Genomic DNA, 23,170 nt, shown 5'->3' on the forward strand with positions numbered 1-23,170 from the left:
GTCAAATAGGGTCATAAACCAATGAATTGATTTTTTTTCTCAATAAAACAATAACTTTACATGTCGTCATAACTAGAACTCAAGATTACATTTATTTAAATTTATAATTCATATTAGTAGTGTACGTCTACTCAAAGTCTTCAGACATATCATAGCTTTCTAAGCTTTTACACACTATAAAATATTGAAAAATTAAGACAACTTAGTAACGCAAAATGTTATTGCTCTGAAAATATTACATCTGCCACAGTCATTGCAATGTGCCTTTAAATGCTATTGTAACGACTGAGACCTTGTGCGAACTAGACATTTTATACGGCTCCTACCGAGCTAATTAACGTCGTTTCGAACAGTATTTATATCTTTATGATGTTACCGTGTTGGAACTATTAAAAAATTAGCGCGGGCAAATACAAAACTGGGATGGTAATAGTAAAATAAATTCAAGAAATAAGGTGCAAAAAATAAAGTACACCCATAAAATTAGAGCTTTGGGGAAATTTTGGGACGGAAAATTCTCGGATCTCTATATCTTCAGAAGTTTTATAGCCTTTTCTTTAAGATATAATGCATGTAAATTATCGTGGCGTGACAAATCACGAATAGTTATGACCCTAGTATTTTCATTTTTTGTTTCCCGCGAAAATCGCTAATGTTATATGGATACGCATTTATTATATTGGCTCTACCTTACATCCGACCAACTAAAAACCCGATCTGTGAGATGGATACACACAACCCCTCTTTCCTCTTCTCTATCACTGACACGTGATTAAGTGGTGTAGTAAAAATATTGCGTATCCAATTGTATTTTAACATAAAATGTTAAAATAAAGAAAGGAATTGGACGTGTTTGTATTGCAAAGTTATATAATTATTTAAGTATATTTTATTTGGAAAAAAAATTAAAAAAATTCGATAAACATTGTTCCCCGGGCAAACATAGCCAGTTGTGTTTTAAGGTAATAAATTACAACAAATGAGACAGTTGAATGTGTTCCTGATTTTAAAATGTATAATTACTAGAGACCTGAAGAATTCGCGGGTTCATTTCGTGTTATGCTAAAATTCAAATAATTATACCTTAGTGCTGCTTCTGCCATTGGTCCACTGTTAATCTGGAGGAATGAGGGCCAATTAGAGACCCTCACTCATAGAAGTGTCGAATCACAGGCCACCCAGTCAAGACGACTCACAAGTCAGCAGCCAATGAACAGTTGACATTTGCCCGAGTGTGTAGAGGATATTGGAGTATATCCTGGAGGTCATTGAACCCGCGAATTTTTCCGGTCTCTAAATTAATTACCAACAATGTTGTTTTAATTTTGAAGATATGCATTATAAAGCTATGATATAAATAGGATTTACGGTAATGAACATTGCCCGGTAATAATTGTTCCGTGTAACATGTCCGATTGTATTTCACGTAAAATATTAAAATAAAGCTAGCAGTTGAATGTGCCTGTAAAGCGAAACTGAAACATAACTAAAACGTTTTTCATTTAGAAAATGTGAATTATAGAACTTTCATGTAAACTTTCTACGCAATAAGGAACAATTACCAAAATAAAAAATTGGTTGTCTGTAAATTCGGTTTACGGACGATAGTTTAACGTGACAACGTCATAACAAAACATTGATGAAATGATTGGATACTTTTATGAATAAAATTGTATTATTTTTATTTTATTAATAAAAGAATAAATACTTGAAATTATACTAGTAATCAGATTCATTTTCTTACGTACATTTGACGTAGAAATTATTTCATATTACACATTTATAAACAAAGTTTCAAGTTTTCACTTCTGTCGGTGCGGCGCAAGCGTACAATGAGCGTAACGGGACACAGCGTAACGGAACAATGTGCATAACGGGACACTTTTTCGAGCGTGCAGCCGGCGTTCATAGATTTATTAGACGTTGTCACGTCAAAATAAAACAATAATGATTGTGGACGCGGGGTGTCGCCTAAATCAAACGGAATGAGCTCGCAAGAAGAGTTCGGGCGATGCCAAGGTGACGTTACAATGAGAATCGTGGAAAAGGTATGGTGAGGGGAGGTGACTACGTGCAGCTTAAACTCCCCCTACCACCACCACCACCACCGCCCCTCCCCCCCCCCCCTCCCCGGAAAAATTCGCGGTTTCGATCATCTTCAGAGTAGACCACGTAGTACTTTTTTATTGTCAGGCAAATAACGCCAGTTAATTCGGCTGCTGGCTTGAGAATGGTTTCAAATGGTTTGCCTGTGATTCGTTACTTCCTCGGTTAACGATTTCTCGTTTGGCCCAGAGACTTTCAGTTGAACATTGAGCCAATAGCATAAACAGCTTCAGTGTATATGTATTTGAATTTTGGCCTATCACGAAATGAAACCGTGAATTTTTCCGGTCTCTATCCATGAGTATAAACCTGCAAAATTTACCTTATTATTTGACTGCAAGTTAGATTGTAATAAACCTTATTCATATGACCGACAGTCAGGTTATTTATTCTAATCGCCTCAATAAAAAAGTAGAGGTGGAATTTAATTTATTGGTGTGGGGAGAGGGGAAGGTGTTAGATCCACTTTGCCGGCTGGTTGTTTTAAATTATTTCCTTTTTGTTTGGGAATAATAGATTAATATAGATATTTCAGTATTTCAAGGGGGTGAGGGGAGAGGGCACAAAAATCAAAGAAACTCATGACTAAATGATAAGCAATTGAGACAATTATCGTCAATTGTGGTAGCGGCCACATAATTCAGGCTTTTCTCATTTAGTGGAACAGCGTGTTTAAGAAGTAACAAAATACCGAAGCAAGGTAAAAAAAATGTTTCACTAGAATTTATAGAGGAGTTATTACATTTCATATGCATGCGTGCAAAGTAATTTTACAGTTTTAACCGCTGTTTCCCCCATACTTTGCGGCGTTTCCATTCTTTTTTTTAAACACATGCAATAGTTGCATAAGCAGTCAATTCGTCAACTGATGACATTACCCATCAAGAGCGCATCAAATCCACGCAACCGCATTCTACAGCAGACTGGAAATCATAATAATGACTCTGGTGCAAAGCTGATTGAGTGTGGTTGGTAGAGACGTGAACATTTCGCGTTGTCATTTAGTGACAGTCCAGATCGTAAATGTGTGTACACTGAATGACCCGTGTCATTGGGGAACGGGTTATTTGATACATCTTGCATGAGCTAGAAGCCAATAAAAAGCACCTTACAATCATACTTACCTGAAAAAAAAAGGTTCTGTCCTTTTACAAAAGATTCCTTTAGAAACCAGTTGCCCATAAAGAGTTTGTAGCTCTACAAGAAATATAATGTAACTTTTTACAATAAATGGCTATGGTTATTTTTGCATGTATTAAATACGATTTTCGAGGTAATACTGAATATTTCTTACGAAAATTGGCACATAATTTTATGTTTTGATTGATGTTTCAATCAAGTATTTTTTTTTTTTAACCGCAGAACTGATAGTCGACTATTCAATAATTTTACTTAATTTTGTTCCCAGTAAATACTGGAAAGCTATTCGGGGAACGGTTTACAAATAAATTTAATTATTCGAGGAACTGGGACAACACAAAGCATAAATGCCGAGTAAGAACGCTATTTTGTTCTGATACAGTTGTTTACGTACCAATGTCAAACTTTACAAATATCTGTAACTTTACATGAATATCTTTTGTTAAATTTACAAAAAAAAGTATTATGGTGTAATATAATCTTGAGCGATCAAGATTGAGAGTGAAATTTAGCAGCAGCCAATGAATAGGGACACCTGTATTTCACGAAATCATTTCATGTCAAGGTATTTCACAAAACACTGTAGCTTTTTCTAAGTCATGGCAAATTGTGAGGGTGCAGCAGTACGGTGACCACATTCTCATTGGCCCCGTCAAGAGCGGGACGACACCTCTCACCGACCTCAGCCAATAACCACAGGAGAAAAGCTACAGTGTTTTGTGACATACCTTGACACGAAATGTATTCGCGAAATACAGGTGTCCCAACAATGAACAACTGAAATAGACTTGATTACGCACACTTTTTTGGACTGTACTTCGTGTCATGAAATAACGCAAAATTTGCATAGCTCTACTGATTACATTTATACCCGTACAAGAAACGTATCAAACTACATTCAAACGCATAGCACGGCAGACTGAAAATCATAGTCACTTGCTGGGTCAAACTTGTCGAGTGTGAGGTCAAATATTGAGTCAGTTCCTTTCTCCACAGAGGCCACATGGCACTGATTCAAAATTTAGATGTTTTCTTCTGTAGTGACAATGTTGTTGACAAGACGTAATACTAAACCACAAAAGAAAATAGTCTAGTTAGCGTAGCGTTTCATCATTCTTTGATAACCATATTTTATACCTTACATGGACCCTAAAAATAAGCACTCTGGTAAGGAAGTTGCTCTCCTTATTGTTATGGGAAATGTAAACTTCTGCAATTTTATCAAAGGAACAAACTTGAATATAGCTAGTTCACATATAAAGAATATTTTTTGTTCTCCTCACTGTATTCTTTTGCAAAATCTTGTTTGTGTTTCGGAAGAGGGATTTGCGTTGAGGATCAAAACTTGAGAAGTTCCATCTCACAGATCTTGTTAGCTAACAATCTCGAGTCGTTCCGTTGTATTACAAAAAAAAATAATAATAAACCTGTCGCAATTTAATATATGTTGTCCTTTTCCGACGACAGTATAAACAAGCTTGAGGTAACCAGGCGAGACAAAATTTGACGCTTATGCAATTCTATGTGTTTTTTTTTTTCTTCTCGATTTCTTTAAACTTAAATATCTGGAACCGCTAGCTTGCTTCCCGAGAAATTCTCAGCTTCCTGGTAGGCGCGCGATGGGGGGATTTCCGACGCTAGAAGTTTTCAACGCACGAGAGATTTCTCGTCACGAGCTTGATATGAAAAAGTTACGTTGGAAGGTGTAGGAGGGGGGGGGGAAGGGTTGACAACATAGTACCCATACTCTCGAAAGAGCAGTTCAGAAACTCGTGCTCCGACCGACAAACGTCACACTCATTTCTCTTCTTCTTCTTCTTCTGCTCGTTCTTCTGCAAGTGACTCGTAGAACGAGAGTGGCCGCGTTGCGCCAGAAGACTGGAAGAGGAGCAAGAATACAGATTGCTCGTTTGCTGCCGAGTTTCTGACGAGTTTCGTCATTGCAAAAGGGAGGCGTAAGGAATATGACTCGCAGACATGTTTATTTGCCAGTGGGTTGTAAAACTCTTCCAGCCTAAAAAATATGTGAATTTGAATTGTATTACTTAACTGACGATATGAATCAGCATTATAAATGACAGGATTGTACAACAATTATGTGCAGGTTGGGGAGATAAAAAATTTGAAAAAAAGGGGATTGTCTGTAAAGTCGGTTCACGGACGATAATTTTACGTGATAACGTCGTAAGAAAACATGATGAAAAATTGCATACTTTTATGAACTGGATTGAATTATTATCATCGAATTATCATTATTTTGTATAACACAAAGGAGTTAATTGATAATTACAATTTTTTTTCATTGAATACTAAATATGTAAAAGCAGTTGACCTTTTATAGGATCGTTTATATGAGATAATAACTTTTTAGTCAAAATTGTAACATAAACTACGAGTATTATTACTGCACTTGCCGACAGCTGCTACTTTTTTTTTAATAATCAAAGAACTAATATATGAGATTATATCGCTAGTCAAATTCTTAAAATGTAAGAATTAATTACCTTTTTTGCCGCAATTGTTGTTCCAATAAACAATGGAAAACAACTTTAACTTTTCACTTCACTTTATAAACAGTTGACAAAACGGTTCACGTGTAGGTTGTGTGCTGCCGCTGTCTCTCTTCTACACGGACGCATCGGCCGATGGAGTGGAAAAGAGATAGATGCGTCACAAGCCAATCGTAACACTCCATCGCTTGTTCCGCGCTCTCGCTTGCACGTTCGGCTCAGGCGGAACGTGACAATGAGTCATGCTTTTCGTGCGTGCAACCGGCGTTCATTGATTTATAAGACGTTATTACGTCAAAAAATTACGTTACTCTTTTATTTATAGGTACTATTTTTATTTATTGAAATGGGACTTCAAATTTTTTGCTACGCAATTTTGAATAACTATTATATTGATAAAAACTCAAAATAAAATCAGACGTACAATACTTTTAGTGGGTTTTCGTAAAAATTTATCTTTTTGGCCAACGAAACCAAACATATTGCACGAACGTTGATTATTCAGCGTCAATTAATTTACTAATCCGTGTTGTTCGAGTTGCCTTCTCGTCCCGGTAGGCAGTTCAGTGCCAATTTAAAGTATGAGGTCAACATTTACGACAACGCCTACAACCAAGCGATAACGTTCGCTTGATGAGCATCCCGAATGTGAACGGAAAAAAAGCGAATTTCTCTTTTTTAAAATCATAATAAACAATATCCCAGCTACACATTAAAAATATTGTATCATCTTATATATGTCTACGAGCAACCAGCTCGTAAAAAATGGCAAATATTTTAATGGGCATGCCTACTGGGACTGTTACAATTTCTATCTGGCGAGGAGTAAATAAGCGCTAAGGGCGACACCACTGTTAGTGCATAATCAACTCTATGCGGGCGTGCAAACTTTACGCTAAGCACTGCCTTGTAAAGTATCGTATTTTTTCAATTTGAAGGTATTAACACTTTCTAGATTAGCAAGTTATGTAGATCCTGACCAAACTTATTTCACCACTTTTTGACGTGACAACGTCTAATAAATCGATGAACGCCGGCTGCACGAACGAAAAAGTGTCCCGTAACGCACATTGTCCCGTTACGATCTGTCCCGTTACGCTCATTGTACGCTTGTGCCGCATCTATCTCGATTTGACTTTTTCGAGGCACATTAAACTTGAAACACTCCCATTCGTTTCCTACTTTTCCTATCATCGTCCTATCCTTAACAGAATAACACAGATTGGAAGAAGTTAAATAGCAAACATGTATAAAAGTTATAGTTAAAATAATCTGTTCGTTAAAGTAATAAACATATTTGAATTAATGAATGAAAATAAAAGTAAATTTATCAATTAAATTGTAGATTTCATTTCACTCCTTCTTTGTATGTATACAAAATAGTGATAATTCAATAAAAATTATTCAATTCTATTCATAAAATTATGCAATCATTTCATCAATGTTTTGTTATGACGTCACGTTAAACTATCGTTCGTAAACCGACTTTACAGACAACCAAACTGTTTTTTAATTTCTTTTTATTTTCTTGGATGAGGTATACTGATTCCTGTATAAAAGTATGGTAAATGGTTATGAGCTTGAAGTAATTTTTTTTTGACATGAATTAAAAACAAATTTCAGGATAGCTGTCCACAGTATTTTCTTGTTCAAGTCTTTTTACTTTATGCTAGCCGTGGGCCCGGTGGAATTTCCCATTCTCATTTTTGATTAGTTACCAAAAAAAAAGATACAATTTCCATTTTTATAACTTAAAAAATTACAAACTTCCATACAAATTTTCATTACCTATTTAACCACCTTAGGGAATGAATTTTCAAAAATCCTTTCTTAATGCTCACCTACGTTATGTAAGGAACTCCCATGTAAAATTTCATGCTTCTGTCTGTCAGTCAGTGTTATTAAGTTATTTTATGCTTCGCTTCGTCGTTCAGATGGTTTATACTTTTAACTAGAGACCGGAAATATTCGCGGGTTCAATGACATCCAGGATGGACTCCAATATACTCTACACACTCGGGCAAATGCCAACTGTTCGTTGGCTGATAATTTTACAGGTCTCTACTTTTAACACGCGTAGCTAACATGGCACAATTTAAAAAAAAAACTGTGTACTCTGTGACGTTGGTGTTTATTTCGCCGCGTCGAGCAGAAGCCCAGACGTGTTCTGGACGTATTTATATCGACTCGGCGGGCGGTAGGAGCAGCGACAAGCTTGATGGAGCACCGCAACTCCAGGAGTTGACGTGCGGAAGTGGAGTAGGCGTGTGTGTGTGTGGTCGGGGACCAGGCGTGAGCGATCAAACGCGGAAGGGCTGATCGGTCCTCATCCCTCTCTTTGGGGGGAGGACAGAAGGATTTGCGGGGTGGGTGGGGGGTGTGGGGTGTGAAGGGAAATGGAGGGTGTGGCCGTTCCCACCCTCTATTCACCCCCCGGAGGAGAGGTCTCGTGTCCGGACCACGGGAGATCACTTCCGCTGGACGTCAGCTGGAGGGCTTCAAGGGCTCATCCAACCCGCCCTCTGCTGTGCGGGGACTGAGTTCCCGCCGGCGCTGAGCAGGTTTCAACGCCGCAGCAGGTTACGCCCTGCTAACCCGGTCTGTTAAAAAAAAAATTGGTTGTCTGTAAATTCGGTTTACGGACGATAGCTTAACGTGACAACGTCATAACAAAACATTGATGAAATGATTGCATACTTTTATGAATATTACGTGACGCTCATTGTCTCGTTACGCTCGTTATACGCTTGCGCCGCATCTATCTCTCTTCCGCTCGATTGGAACAACCATCGATTTCACTTTTTCGAGGCATATTAAACTTCAAACACTCCCATTCGTTTACTACTTTTCCTATCATCGTCCTATCCTCAATAGAATAACACAGATTGGAAGAAGTTAAATAGCAAACATGTATAAAAGTTATAGTTAAAATAATCTCTCCGTTAAAAAAATTAACATATTTGAATTAATGAGTGCAAATAGAAGTAAATTTATCAATTAAATTGTATATTTCATTTCACTCCTTCTTTGTATCCATACAAAATAGTGATAATTCAATAAAAATGATTCAATTTTATTCATGAAAGTTTGCAATAATTTCATGAATGTTTTGTTATGACGTTGCCACGTTAAACTATCGTCCGTAAACCGACTTTACAGACAACCAATTTTTTTTTTTCATGTGTAGCCAACTCGCTACGACACGGTACGGCCAGGTACGCCACGCCTCCGGCAGAGAGAGAGAGAGAGAGAGCGGGGTGAGTGTTGGGTAGGGGAGGGAGGAAAGTGGCGCAGTGTAATTCATCCCGCCCACGCTGCAAATACAATCCCTGCTGAAGGCTGCTCGCAGGTCGGCTGATGGATCTCCACCCCGCGGCCGGCCGCAGGCTACGAAGGTCCGGACGATTAACGGCGCGGCCATCGACGGGACGAAATTCCTTCGAGGAAGGGGGAAGCGTGTGTGTGTTTGTGTTACCCGCTGCGCTGGTTGGTGGGAAAAGGGGTAAGGGGGGAGAATACCGACGTTCCGAGAACTTCCGCGCGCCGCCCTAGCACCTGGCAACGGGCCATTTCGGAACCTCAGCGTGGGAGCTTCCCGGACACACGGAGGGAGTTCGCAAGAATTAGGTATTGATCCACCCCCACGCCGTCACCTCGGATTAAACACCCGTGGGTTCGTGGAGGGAGAGGTGGAACGTGACCTCCGTGGGGACGCACCACAACGCCGAAATACCACAACGCCGAAATACCACAACGCCGAAATACCACAACGCCGAAATACCACAACGCCGAAATGCTAAATTGACCACAACGCCGACAGCTAGAAAACTGCTGTGTACCACAACGCCGAATTACCACAACACCGAAATACACTAACGCCGAAAAATGTCATTGCAGGACTGCCACAAAGGTTAGGTTAGGTTATACTAGGTTAGGTTAGAGAGCGTTCAGGTATTACGTAACGCAATTTTTGAAGATTTTTGACTCTCCCTCCCCCCCATGTAACGCGCAGTAACATTTTACAAGACCCTCCTCCCCCTCCTTAAAAGTTACGTAACACCCAAGTGACCATTTTTACCTAAAAGTCATAATTATGTTGCGCAAAGTACCGGAAAGTCGCTAAAATACCTTTGTCTTTGTTTTAATCGCGTTTGCGGTAATAATAAAAAAAACAAGCAATTTCTAGCTCGCAATACATGCGTATATTGTTTATTTTATTTATTTATATTGTTATTTAATAAAAAAAATGGCGTACAATATAATCGAGGGATTCCCCGTAAAACATAAACGAAAAGGTTTGCAAACTAGGGAAATTTAAATTGCCTAGTTTTTTTTATTTAAATAAAAAAAACAATATTACGTAACGCGTTGTTCAAACCCCCCCCTCCCGCCCTTGTAACGCATCGTAACATTTTACAAGACCCCCTCCCCCCTAATTGCGTTACGTAATACTTGAACGCCCCCTTAGGCTAGGTTAGATTAGACTAGGCTAGGATAGGCTCGGTTAAGTTAGGTCAGGTTATATTACGCTAGGTTAGGTTAGGTCAGGTAAGGTTATGTTTGATCGTGGTATTTCGGCGTTAAGGTACATTTAACAAACACACGCAAATTCATTCAGTTGTTATTTCGGCGTTGTGGTACACAGCAGTTTTATAGCTGTCGGCGTTGTGGTCAATTTTGACATTCGGCGTTATGGTATTTCGGCGTTGTGGTAACGACCCCGACCTCCGTGAAGATTCAGCAACCTATTCATTTCACGAACTTATATTGTAATGTACGATTTGACGCGAACACGATTCGATACTTCCACACATTAAAAAAGAAAAAAAAAACGCGCGCGTGTACCTTTTTACGCGCGTTTAGAAGCTATACTTTCTTGCCAAAATAAAAAAAAATTAACCTTAATTTTGCATTCAAATAAATTACCTAATAGAAATAAAATAATAAAATGTACTGGAGTGATATAAGTACAGTTGGTAAATTATAAATTCAATTAAATTAAAAAATCGTTCCACCCAGGTGTGACGCATGAAAGAGATGATAATCACTTGGTGCTAGGTGTGCGCTGAAGTGTTAGGGAGAAGGGATTGTGACGTCATCCCATCCAGACGGGTTGATAAGGTCGGTTATTGCACAGGCGGTGTGGGGACGAGCGTTGTCCTAAGCCCTGGGTTCTGGGCGAGAAGCCGACCGCCATCTTGGATTGTGACGTCACGGCGGCGATCTCGCACGTCACCTGCGCACTGGTGCGGGAGATACTATACACGACACGGGTGGACGAAAAAAGCCACAACGCATGCAAAAATGCATCGATCGCAACGGGGATTACGTGGAAAAATAGAATGAAGTCCAGGCTTTCCAACAATGTTTAGTTCGTTTTAAATAAACATATTTTCCTTTGTGCAAAAAAAATTGGAGACATTATTCTACGGAGAACCCTCGTATACGATATTATAAGCTGTTGCTGCCATCAGTAACCCCGCGCCACAGAGCAATCACTCATCGGCTCTCTCTCTCTCTCTCTCTCTCTCTCCCTCTCTCTTTCTTTCTTTCCCCCCTCCACGGAAGCGTTAGAAAGTAACGCAGACGTTACACACGAGAACATTTTATAATAAGTATAACTAAAAAAAACTGTCAGACGGTTTTATATAATTTTATTAAAAGAAATGTTGGTATTCATATTATTTCAAGTAGATATTTTAAGTTAATTCAGGCTATGTGTATGTAATGCTGTCTTGACAATTAAAGGAAATCGAAGCTCCTGTATATAATTTTTGAATTATTACACTTTAAATATTATTTTCCTGTAACCAAATCTAACGTTAAATAAATAAGAGTTTAAAAAAACTAAAAAACACGCTTTTATAGAAAATCCAACTAAATATTAGAAAATAAATTTTAATAAATTTAATTTAAAAATAGTGTAAAATTAAAAAAAAGTATTAAATTTTTAAAAAAAACCGTGGGGTGAATGGTGTCAATAGTTATAATTATTTTACTGACAGATATGAGTAGAAGGATTATCATTTTGATAATATCTTAAAAAGCACCCCACGCTTTTTTTAAACAAAATACATTTTTTTAATTTTACACTATTTTTAAATTAAATTTATTAAAATTTATTTTCTATTTTTTAGTTGGAATTTCTATAAAAGCGGGTTTTTTAGTTTTTTAAACTCTTATTTATTTTTTACTTTTTAGTTTTGTTTATTTATAAAAAATGCGTGCTTTTTTAATTTTTTTCAAACTGTTAGTTGTTCAAATCTACTATTAATTCCGTGATAACTATAAGTAACTGTAATTATTTTACAAATTATTAATGTGTACAGCTGTATTGATAGTCAAATCTCGATTTTAGAAGCCATTCAAAAATTTTAACGTTATCAATATATACAGTGAGACTTAATGGTTTAAGGTTATTGACGAACAAGTGATATCGACCAGTCTTACATACTGTACGAAATTAATACTGTGAAGCAGGAAATGATGGGAGTTACGAATTAATTATTACGTGAAGCGTTCCACATTTACGTAACAGGAATTTTGGGAAGGATAAGGATTGAGAAAGGATGAGGAAAGGACCTGCTCAATGAGAGTGTATACAATATGTGAGAAAAATTCGGATTAACCGGACTGGGATTTATTTCCTCAATTTCTTCCAGGTAAAAATCCTTAAACTGTAAGTTTTGCTCTCTATCCAAATATGTTTTTGATATATCATCTGTCAAACTTATCCATATTTTCCGTGTTTGATGTCTTTTATTTAATGATTTACTGACCTTGGCATAGTTTGGAGTATTTGTAACTGCTTGGTGTAGATTTGCAGGTTGGTGTTCGAGTGGAATTTAAAAAATCTGCCCATCAGGTGTGGCTAATGAGGTTATGCATATGGTGTTTGATTTCCCATCTGCTGTTGGTTTCACAGCAAAATCAAACCTCAATTTTTCCATGTTTCGTGAAATATTTGCAGAAAATGTTGTTTTATAATCATGTTTCACTCTTGGTTAATTGGTAAAATGAAACAAAGACGTAATTGTGTTTCTCTATTTAACGAAAGAAACAACATTTAAAGCCCTTTTTTCAGGTTTTACTCTTCATATTTTTACAAATATAGATAATATTCTCTTCAAGAAAGTATATTTTTCACAATAATCATAACCCACTCTCACTTTTCATTTAATTAAATGTCACAATATTTAGTAGGCTTTGTTTATATCGCGCCAAAGACAAACTGAAAGAAAAGAGTTCGCACATGAGCGAAATTTTCTTTACAAATACGTCTTTGCTTCATTTTACCAATTATATAAAATGACAAAATTCTTATTTTGCAAATTGATTAATGAAATAATCTTATCAAATTAGTGTATTGTCATTGGTCCTCGATAAATCTACAAAGTTTGAATGAAATCTGGCCGTTTAAAGTGGGTCAAAATCGCACCCAAAGGAGTCGGTTACAAACATACAAACAAACATACAAACATACAAACAAACATACAGGTGAAGCTAATATAAATCGTGTAAAAATATCTGTCTATCTGCCTGTACGAAATGATTTAAATGTAAAAACTGTTTGTGCTATTGACTTCAAATTCGTAAACGTTTATTCTTTATTTTTATACTATTAAATGATACCGAAGATTCAATTATAATTATATACCAAAAATTTATTTCACAACACGGATTTACAACTTCACTGCAGATCTATAAAAAAAATCATGATAAACAAGGCGATGATTACAATTAATGATTTACATTTTCATATATTTGATACTATGTAGTTATGTGACATTCTAACAATTCAGTTCTGAATTTCTTATAAAATCTATGTTTAGTATGTAAAATGATAATAATTTATAAGTTTGTCTTCAGTTTCTTGGTTATTGTTTTTATCTACGATACATTAGTTATATAAACTATATTTAGTTTTATTGTCATTTAACCAATTCTTGGTAAACATTTGTATGGTATAGTTAAGTTTAACACTTCGCCACATAATAAATAGGTAGGGACAGGAAAAATTCGCGGGTTCAATGACCTCTAGGAGGAACTCCACAGTTCTACGTACACTCGGTCAAATGCTACCCACTCATTGGCTGCTGTCTTGTGAGACGTCCCAACGTAGCAGCCCGTGATTCGATAAAGCTTTGGTCGGGCGTTTCTCATTGGCCCAGAGATTTCCAGTTGAGTTGTGAGCCAATAGCAGAGGCAGCACTGAGGTATAACTATTTGTATTTTAGCCTATCGCGAAATGAATTCGCGAATTTTTCCGGTCTCTATAAATAGAGACACGGAAATTTCGCGAATCGCGATATCGCGAAATAACACCGCAATTTACCTTAATTCGCGACAAAACACCGAAATCGCACAGCATCGAGAAATAAAACTGATAATAATGAATTAGACCACCCATGCAAGACATCGCGAAAAACAAGTAAACACGACGTTGACGGCACATCGCCATTTTTCTAAGTTTCAACATGGCCGCTTTGTAGAAATGAAAGTAAATAATGATTTACAGTATTCCCGTCACGTAATCATTACAATTTGAAACGAAAGCAGTAATTGCAATCATAAACTAATTAAAAAGAGAAAAATGTACCTGAGCATCAACACAAAGTTAATAAAAAATACCGGCGATGTTTTCAACACAATATAGCTGCCATGATTTTCAACCCGCTGTATTTACACATTAATCTTGTAGAGAAATATAAAATTTTAATTCTTCCTTTCATGTTGAACAGTTAACAACCTCATGCTTTCAACTACGTTTGACTGGCTTGGCAACCTACTCGTTAGAGCTGTAGGTGTAGCAAACCGTATGTATTCGGTACTGACTGAGTAACGGGTGCGCCATCTAGTATCGAGTAACGAAACGTTACACACGGCTGGATTTCGTTACTCACATTTTTCGTATGTTTTACGCATGCGCGCGCATATTCGATGAATTTACGTTACAAAGAACGATGTTTGTTTATTAAGTATAATATGGAAATTTGTCGTCCAAGTTTTTTACTGTTTATAAGAAAGTATTTTTTACAAATTAGAAATATGTATGTTTTTGTTATTTATTATCGCGTATTTTCACGTTTTTTGTTGTTTTTATCTTAAAAGAGATAATATAATAAAACCGCTCTAATGAGATTTAATTGTTTCTTGGTTAACAAAAACTGTTAATTATCAAATATTGTTAATTGTTTATATTCTATTTATTCTTATTTACGTGACGTCATACTGTACGCGTACGCAATACGACTCGATTCGTTGCTGCAACATAACATTGCATGTTATGCGGTATCAGAAGTAACGAGTAACGTAGCGACACGATAGTAACGAGTACTAATTGTTATAGTAACGAATACATACGGGTACACTTTTTTTCGTTACTTTTACACCTCTACTACTCGTAAACATGAACACATGGCACTACGCCGATTGATAAGCAAAATCAGTGACCTTTAACTGCCGTAACTACACTTCTCAGCAAATGCAATACGACCGCAGAGCAAGTGAATACGGCGTCAACGGGACAAAGAACAGCAGCAAGAAATATTAAAAGAATACTAAGTTGAGACATGCCGTGCCGAGGCAGCGCGCTAGGCGACACCGGGCCGTGCCGAGGCAGCGCGCTAGGCGGCACCGGGCCGTGCCGAGGCAGCGCGCTAGGCGGCACCGGGCCGTGCCGAGCTGTTTCAAGCCTACAATTTTTATTTGCCAATAGTGTTGACTTTAGAGTGCAGTATACGAGTATACGCCGTGCCACTATTATTTAGCCAAGCAAAACTTGTAGGTCATAAAACCATTCTCAAAAGTTAAAGTAAACATGAAAAACCAAAACAGCGAAATAAAACCGAAATTTGATTTTTTCAAAACGAAATTTAAGGAAAAATAAAACCATTTTTACGGGACTCTATCTATAAATATAGGCCAACGAAATAAAATAAATTAATAAAGATGCCTAAGCCCAGTTAACATTGTATCGTTCTTGCGAGCCACATCCAGCACGCAAGCTGGCTGATACTGTACACAAGGGCTTTGTTTCCATAACACCTCCCCTTGCCCTTGGCCCTTACGGAAGCGCCGCATTATTAATCACAATTTGGGAACCATCAGACTCACTTCATGTAAAAGTATGCCGGGAACGATGTGAGCCAGTGCACGGCGGACGTCGCTTTGATTAATTGCCGGGGCGCCTCTTTGTTCGGTAAAGAATAATTTAATGCATCACGGGGCGGGTGTTTAAAACGGCGAGGCGACGCCGTGGAAAATTAATGTTTGTTTTTGGGGTTCGTGGCTATTGTTCTCGACTGAACTCTATAATTGTCACGACAACCAGATTCTAGGAATTAATGAGCGGAGAGACAATCGTCGCAGTATTTGTGTTCTAGCCACTGCGCCGCTGCGGCGATGTCAGTAGTTACCCGGTGCGACTTCAACAGCAAAAAAAAAAAAAAAAAAATGAAATGTCACGAATTTCCAAATATGACCTTAAAATCCACGAATGCAACGAAATAACGGTTAAACTGCGGGGAATATAATGTTGTATAAATAGTCCGGGAGGTAGAATATTTAGGTGTCATTTTATAAAAAAAAAATGTTTTAATTATACGTTCTTTAAATAATCCATGCAATGGGGGATTTCGATTTAATGCAGTTTTTTTTGGACATACGCCATTGCAGTTTTGCACTTTTATTCATGGAAAAATTCGAAAATCGAACAAAAAATTATGAAGATAATTAAATTGACAGAAAACTAGTATTATGGACAACACAACGACGACAGCACAAACAAAAATAAAGGTCCAACCTCTAAATATCAGACAGCACAAGAATTCCGTTGAAGAAACTTAGTCATGAAAAAAATATTATAACAACACAGACGAACACAGCGGGAAAACTACGACGAGACAGATTGAACGCAGGCAGACAACAAACCTGGACAACGCAGCAAAACACATAAACACAACGATGAAGATAAGCAAGCAGGTACTACGAAAAACACAACGACGATAGCACCGACGAACACAAGAAGGTTTCCAGCGACAACAGTTGCGACGTTTGTGTTATCTGGACAGTGGGCATTTCCGGCACCATTAAAAAGAAGAGGTTCGTGGGCTCCAGAAACCGTCTTTCCCTTATCACCCCCCCCCCCCCCCCAACATTGTGTTGATAATCTCTCCTCTACTAAAGAAACACACACACAGACACGCTGCAAGAAGGGCGCTAGTGACGGACGCTAGAGGCTGGTCAGCACGTGGGGAGGATCATGTAGGATTAAAGCAGGACGTAAAAGAGAGTTCCTCTTCTGGCGCTTGATGTGCAGAGGTCGAGACAAAGGAACGGGGGAAGGAAGGGGGGGTGGATCATGATCCCGCCTCGGAGCAAAGAAAGCCACCCCTAACCCCCTCACCGGCCGCGCGGGTATACACTTTATTGTCCGTGGCGGCCGTAACGCCCGGGAGGGACGGAGGGGGATTGTCATCCGCAGCGCCGGGAGTTTACGTCGCCGGCCGTTATACCCGGTCCAGCCCTGAGGGGGGGGGGCGACATTTACGACCAGGCCCCGCCCTCAAGAAGAGACTGCCCCGTTTGAAGACTATTGTTTCCTCTGCCGCAAGCCGGAGACTAAAGGGGGTGGTTCCAGGGGCGCAACAACTAAATTTCCAAAGGGGGGCAATATACCTTTTTATAAAGAATCATCGATCCCCCCTATTGAAGCCGGGGGGGGGGGGGTCCGGAGGTACTCCCCCGGGAAAATTTGTATTTCAAGGTGGAAAATGGTGCTATTTAAGCAGTTTTATTATCTAAAAATTTATTACACAGCACTTTCTTTGCCCCCGTTTGCCCCCACTTCAAGGTTTCAGAGGGGGGGGGGGCAAAATACCCTTCCCCCCCTGTTGTTGTGCCCCTGGGTGGTTCAACCCCCCAAAAAAATCGTTACTTTCCCAAACGTTAATTTTGATGATATATTACTGTCGAGGGTGTCGAACTCTACATCCCCCACCACTCAGCTGGCCTGTACTTAAGACTGGGTTGGCCGTAGGGAAGCGGTCGGTCAGATGGGAAAGGTACATCGCTCCGATCTCCATGGGCCAAGCCAGTGTTTAAGGCCCCCCCCCCCCCCTGCTGGGCGCAGGCCTGCTGAGGGACAGCGTTGCCAATTGTACAGGCTTCCCCCTCGCCCCTCGACACACCATCATCCAAGAGGCAACAGGTAGGGCCTGACACTCCAGCGAACGCCCGCCCGCCTAGCCGCGGTGTTGGCTGCTGCGCTCCCACGATCCTCCGCTCCAAGCACTATCTCGTACAGCCAATATGTATGTACATGCAAAACAAAACTATTCATTATGTATTTCAATTAAATATAATTATTTCATAAAAAAGTTTATTGAAATTCTGGCGTAATTTATTCATATAGTCGTCATTATTTATCAGCTATGTAATCGGATTTTTTTTCCGCATCGTTAGAGTCGTATTTTTTTGATGAGAAATGATTAAAATTCTCAATCGATGACTAGTAACATCGCATTTAAATTAAACATAATTATGGTGCTTTGTTAATAACACAAGTCGCAAGCCAATTTTTGAATTCTTAATTTAGATTTCATAGTTGATAATTTAAAAATTTAAATAATCACGAACTTTTAAAATAAATACGCGTCTGTTTTCTTTATGCTAGATCGAACTTGAAAAAACGTTGTTAGTAATTTGTATGTATCGCTTAATGGTGAATTAGTCAAAATACGTCATCCAGCGGTAATTGTAATGACTGAAAATTTAAAGAATATGTGAACAGCACTGTGTTGATTACTGGGTTTTACAAACGTTTTTACGAAAAATATCAGTTCAGCGTAATTTTACTGACAGTAAAATATGAATATGGAGAACATTACAGCTAATTTAAGACTATATTGTTGAAAGAAGTTGAATGGACATCAATTTTCTGACGATGAAAGTATAAAATACGTATAGGCCCTACTCTTAAAAGTCTTGTAACTAGCTATATGCACCTATATCTAACGCATTTTTCCGATTCCTTTGTCAAATACACCCAAACAAATAAGTGACATGAGTTCTGCAGATGCACCCCAAAAATAAAATAGCCATGGCATTTCTTCCAACTGATTGTAAACAAACAAAATATGTATAGAGGTAATATATTTGGAAAAAAATTCAATTTTCACCCCTTGGAAAAGCATTCGTGTTTATAAATGTGGGAGTCTAGTTTGATTTAAGTCAAGTGGAAAAACAATTACTGACACAAATTAGGTCCAAAGTATAGCTTCTTAGAAACTAAAGTAATTACAAAGTTTAATAATGATATTTATAACAGAAGTTTTCAATAACCGAGTTTTGCTCACATGAATCAATAAAGTTAGAGAGTATTTTACACTGCACAACACTAACCTTGCAAGAAAGGTAATAATAAAATAAGTGTTAAAACTGTCTAATAAGCTTATATTTATTATTTACATATATGTATAATACATTCATACAGGTAATCCAATTTGGCATGGCTGTAGTAAGTATGCAAATATTATAAATTTAATGTTTTGTAGCTTTTAGGAACGTTATTATGACAGTCGAGAAAACAGGTCTGCAATAAAGTCTTCACTCATCCAACAAGCTATTTACTAAAAACTAAATACATTTTATTCGTATAACTTGAATGTTCTCAAACTTTCTAGAGTCTCTTAGGCGGTATCCACTTAAAACTAATTTCCGTTATAAATCTCCCAAAACTTTTGCATTTATCAAAAATAAATCTTGGATGAATTACAACAACCAACTAAAACTGTAAATTAACTACAAGGTCACTTTAAAATAAAAGAATTAAAACAAGCTATAAACAAAGGAAATGAATTTTTTATTTTTTTTTTCAAAAAAATATTGATACTCATCTTGTGTCCCGGAGGGCTCAGAGGGTCTATGGACCATGAAACGAAAAAACTGAATAAATATTTTCCGGAAGTCGCTCCATGGTAACGACTATAATAGTTAATATTGCTTCGAAATCCACCTAAAACCAAAGGTATTTGCTTCGTTGTTAGCGTCGTTGATTATATATAAAAATTTAATGAAATTTTAATAAAAATAAACAAATGCCAGCTTGAAAAACAAACTTTAAATTAGAAACAAACTTTCCAAAATAAAATAAGCATAATTATATAAAATCACCTACTAGTTTTTAATTGTGGACAAACCTTTTACGAAACAAATAATGGGTTTGGAAACTTATAACATTACATATATTCTGTGAACTAAATAAAAAAATTCTGCTCAACTTTTGAAAACGTAAAAGCTGCATTTTCTTAGACATTTAACTTTTTTAACATATTTGGGCATATAAAAATGTACTGTATTGTCCTGATAGATTCTCCCTTTGTTACATTTATGTCAGCTAACTCTGGTAGCAAACAATTTCCAACATCGAATCTCTGAAGTTTGAGAACCGTGTCCTCTGTCCAAAATATTGTATCCTTTTGGAATATTCTGGAATATAAATATGGGGCCTTGTGCACGGAGTTCCTAGAATGCTTTTGACGATTCCGGAATGTTCGAAAGTGAACTTTAAATTGGAAAAAATCCAGCCAGCGCCTGTCGGCCGAGCAGAGCAGAGCGGGAAATGTTCGCTCGCGTCCCTCGCACACAGCAGGCCTGCTCGCAGTTAAGCCCCTCTCAGGGGAGCAGTCGTCGCTCGGGGAGTCGGCAGTCAGCGAAAGTGACGCGAATCAACGGCGACTCAGCGACGCCCGGGCGCCGACGAATCCCAAAGAGCGACAGGCGACGGCAGCTTGAGTTTTAATATTCAGGAAAGAGACGCGACGGTGAATCGAAAAAGGGGGGGGGGGGGGGGAGCAGAGGAGGGAGGGCGGGGCGAGAACCTGGAAGCCGTCGAGGCGTCGAGAGGAAAAAAAAATAATACGTAGAATTTCTACCAACTCAAATGCTTCAGCGAAAGTAGCGATGTGTCCCCCTTTGGAAGATTTGCTTCGGCACGAGTCATCTGCACGGACTAGAAATTCGCCTAGTAAAAATAAACTTTCTAAAATTTCATAATAAAAACAAACAAAACATCTTTAGTTTTCTAAAACGTTTTTAAAGTCTTTGAATGCAGTTTTTAATGACAGTCTTTTTATTTTCTGAAAGTATTTACCAATTATTTCTATGAAAGTTTATTTAAACCAGGAAGTACCAAAGATATATTTTTAAAAAATTGTTATTAAATAACAAAAAAATAAAATTGTACGTAAATTATTCAACTAACCTCCCGCAATATCCCGGATGTAGATATTACGTTTCACTTGCTCACTTTTTCTAAGAAACAGTATTTTATTGGAAGTGAGGTAAAACGCACTTTAACTACGTCCCAGCGTGCTAAATCCTAACAATTCCTAAACGCCATGAGATTAAAAAAAAAATTAATTAGCCTTTATACGTTAGTTTTGGAGGGACATGATTGCGTGGGTGTAAATAGGCACTTCGGTGTTCATGCGGTGCGTTCCGATATCCGCATTGGCGTTCGGCAGCGAGCGGCCGCAAGAACAAAGCATCGCAGGGCCTTCGGCATTAGTCAATGACGCGCTTTCCGAGACAGAGAGGGAAACCCCGGTTAAAAAAGGGCTTCTGTTGGCAGTCGAGAGAGAGAGAGAAGTGGTGGGTCGTGTGTGATGAGGGTTTTTGTTTGCAGGGGTTGGCGACCCTTTCGCTAGGCGATCTATCACCTCGCCGCCGGCGGACACATTCCGACCTCGGGCGCGGCGGTGGCGCCATTGCGTTGCCCTCGACCTTCTGATCTGATATGCGTGCGATATCTCGATCCATCGACACGTGTTCACATCGCGGGGAAAGAGGGGGAAGGGGGGGAACCATCGCGTCGTTGTACAAGTCTTCGCCCGTCCACGTCTGAAGTGTGGACGAGGCGATGGCATGGATTGTAGAGACCGGAAAAATTCGCGGGTTCAATGACCTCCAGGATAGACTCCAATATCCTCTACACACTCGGGCAAATGCCAACTGTTCATCGGCTGCTGACTTGTGAGTCGTCTCGACTGGGTGGCACTTCAATGAGTGAAGGTCTCTAATTGGCCCTCAGTCCTCCAGATTAACAGTGGACCAATGGCAGAAGCAGCACTAAGGTAAAATTATTTGAATTTTAGCATGACACGAAATGAACAAGCGAATATATGCCTAGCTGAACAGTACAGTTATTGTGAGGATACGTTTGGAATGTTCTGGTAATCAATAACGTGGGGGGGGGGGATATATATTTCCCTGAAGTTATGAAAATACGTACAAGATCGCGGTGAACGCAGTATGCTGTTTTTGGTGATGCTAGGAGAGCTAGTACAACACCTGGGATCATAACCAAAAAGGCAGCGATTCATGTGTTGAGAATGATAATGTAACCGTTCAAAACAGTTTTTAATTTATTTGAACCAATATAACAATATCCTTCCCTTTTACTCTACGTTCGTAAGTTTTGTATTGCTCTAAACAGCTCAACGCTGAATTGAAATAATGTCGCTTTTACTAAATAAACGCTGAAAAGAATCATTTTAATGCCGCCACAAAATATTTTACCAACTTTCTACCGTACCTAATGATTAGGTAGTTGTTTTTTTTTTCCGGGCACAGATGGAACTGTGCGAAGACCGATGGCGCTGCATCTTTGACCAGTGGCAAATACAAGAAATTGTTTCAGGGGTTGATTTGAAAGAAAAAATATATAAATATGTATTCATAAAACTTACTTCAAACTTGGACTGTTACATTATCAGTCTCAAAATTAGCCACTTCCAGGCGCTGTGACAGCCCACCCTGCTTCACAAAAAATAACATACCGCCTTCACCAAAATATAGTTTGTATTACTACACCAAAGATATTATAATTCTAGACTATGGTTATTCTTTCATATATGAAAGACGGTTTTCGAAATAATACTTAATATTTCTTACGAAAATTGGCGTTTAATTTTATGTTTAGAATTATGTTCCATCAAAGAATATTTTACCATGGAAAAATAATCGAATATTCAACAACTTTGTTTTATTTTGTTTAGTTATGCTTATTAATGTGCGCAGTTAATACTGGAAAGCTATTCGGGGAACCTTTTACAAATAACTTTAACGAATGTTGGTACTGAAACAACACAAAGCATACCTAAATGCTCGGGTAAGAATCCGAATCCAATATTACTGCGAACACTATTTTATATTGATAGAGTTGTTTTCATGAAAATGAATAAATTTGCATATAACTGCCATTTCACATCAATATTTATGTTCCATTTACAAAAAAAAAAAAAGAGCGCGTATACAACTGTACATGTGATAAAAGTGAAACTTCTATTCAAACCTTGACTCGTAAGTATAACGAAAGGTGTAAAATGGCAGAGAGAGAGAGAGAGAGAGAG

Source organism: Bacillus rossius (genome assembly GCF_032445375.1).
Source record: "Bacillus rossius redtenbacheri isolate Brsri chromosome 4 unlocalized genomic scaffold, Brsri_v3 Brsri_v3_scf4_2, whole genome shotgun sequence".
Classification (NCBI taxonomy): domain Eukaryota; kingdom Metazoa; phylum Arthropoda; class Insecta; order Phasmatodea; family Bacillidae; genus Bacillus; species Bacillus rossius.